The following is a 2493-nucleotide window of genomic DNA, read 5'->3' on the forward strand; positions in this document are numbered from 1 at the left end:
AGAAAGGAAGACATGACAATTACCATTCTCCGACAACTAAAATGTCCGGTGACCCTGCAAAATATATTGGCGACTTTAACTTGGGTCGCGATCGATAGTTTAAATCCAAGGTAAATTATGGGTTACAGAAATCCAATAAATACGGCCTCAAAATGCTACTTTGTCAGAGCTTCTCCACCTCTGGACCCAAAACATATATGGGCCTGTAAACAACCTAATATAGATGAAAATATGCTTTACCACTTTATCATGCTACTTAAAATCGCTTCCAACAAATTAATTAATTGAAATTAAGTAGTGGTGCCAGTTGCGGAGGCAGATTCCTGTCAGAGTGACTGTCAAAGGAGAACTCAACACATTCGTAGTGAAAAATAATCATATGTAACCTTTACAGAATATGAGGATGTACATCGATTACGGGCCTTAAGCATTTAAAATCACTAAATTGTTAAAGCTTCTGGTCCTTGCGCCGTGGACCCCATTAAGAGGTTCTGGGACATCGCTCCTCTCCTGCCGTTGGCCAAATGATGGTTTTACACAAGCAAAAAAAATTAATTTAAAGATCAGCAATAAGCAAGAAATATTGCAAAATTAAGTGTCTTAATTATTTTGGCAAAATCATATCAATCTTATGGTGCAAAATTTTAATGGATTTAACGTCCTAATATTGTGCTGTAGTACAATTAAATATAAAATTGCCAAAAATCCTCAGAAGTTTGTGCAGCCACAACAGGGGGCTTCGGCCACAGTATCTCAGAATTTTACATTAGGTTCATAAAGTATAACAAGTTGCTTGAAACTCGAAGATTTTCTTTGGCCTGTGACCAAATCTAAAAATAGTTTGGCCTTCAAATAAATTAATTAAGAACCAGGGGTGTAGGCCTGTGATCGACTGCGACACACAAAAAGATACTAGCCCTATTTTATCTTCCTCTCCTTAAATTCCTAAATTTTTAAATTTATATTCGCAAATAAAATTTTATTTTCCCCTCCTCCACTGGGATACTTTTGGCTGGAATATTTTGCAAAATTATCAAATAAAATTTGATTTTTATCTTTTTTCCGCCAGTCTCAAAAATTAGGTGCGCTAAACAAGGTATTAAAAAGTGTCGCCTGAGTAGGCCTAAGCTTAACTATACAACACAAGTCCATCCATCGAAAAATAGAGTATACAGAGCACTACAGTACACCTCGGTTTCACGCAATTCTGCTATACGTGCGTGTGATTGAGTGGATCACTTCATTCAAGGAAATTCATCGGTGGAAGAAATTGACAGGATATAGACAGACTTTAGCCTCCCAACATTTAAGATTTTATCAACATGTATCATTTTTAAAATTGCGTCAAATACATCCTTCGGGACTAAAAAAACTGTCCCCATAAGAAGGGACACAAACTAAAAACGTGAAATTGTCCCCTTAATAGGGGTTTTTAGCATGCTTTTATTGACATAAGAATCAGTTACATTAAAATTAGAACTAATTTATAGCAATAACTTTCAATGCAGCAAATACAATTCAAAAAAGTATGAAATGAGCAGAAATGTAATTCAAACAACAATAGCACACTTGTTTTATGTTCCGTATATTATTTTTTATGATGCAATGTTAATGACCAAATTTTATTTTTAATGTTGAGCATTATTTTTGGATGGATGTAGCATGAATAGAGAACGAATTACAATTAAGGGTACATGTTATTGTATAGATAAGAATCCTATATAACAGTATATGAAAAACAAAGAAAAATAAATCCCTGTGGTTAAGGGTACAAATTGTATACGCATGTCCACTCTAAGGATTCAGTGGAGAAAATTCTGGTCTATTGCTCAAAAGGTGTCAAAATATAAAGTTGAATGAATTTTTCTTATTTTGAGACTGTTGTAGCTGTTCTGACAAAATGAAAAACAAATGAAGTGTTCCCTTTAATAAGGGTTATTTGATCATCTGGCACACTCAGTATGTGTCTCCGTCCTCTTATTAAATAAGAGTAAGTAGTTTTAAAAGATAATTATATTGCCCCTCATTTCACAGAAAAGTGTCCCCTTAATAGGTGTGCCCCAATGGAGCTTTCTACTGTAATAGTCCATAATTTGGCCTATATTTACTATTATTATTATTTAAAGCCTTTGAAAATCTTAATTTATCAACCTACGTCATGAGGGCTGCTCCCGTATAGACCCTTTATCAGTGAAAGTGACTTCCTGGGACAAACTATCTCAAATTCATGGATCTGCCACTGATATATCATTTATTTCGTCGTTAAAACACTTAGAACATTCATTTTTAAGTGAAATAAAACAATGATTTCACCAACTAGGTGAAATATGTATGTAGGCCTATTTAAAATGATTTTTGTTTTCTGAATTAAATTAAAATTCTTGGTTTTGATCTACTTTGTTCATGAAGTTAAACATTATAAATATTAATATAACGAGCCCTGTTACATTATAAATAATTGAACTTGCAAGTAAATATGGAAGTATACAACTG

The sequence above is a fragment of the Anneissia japonica genome, unplaced genomic scaffold (genome assembly GCF_011630105.1).
Source record: "Anneissia japonica isolate Jap-2015-1 unplaced genomic scaffold, ASM1163010v1 scaffold169_len739621_cov184, whole genome shotgun sequence".
Lineage (NCBI taxonomy): Eukaryota > Metazoa > Echinodermata > Crinoidea > Comatulida > Comatulidae > Anneissia > Anneissia japonica.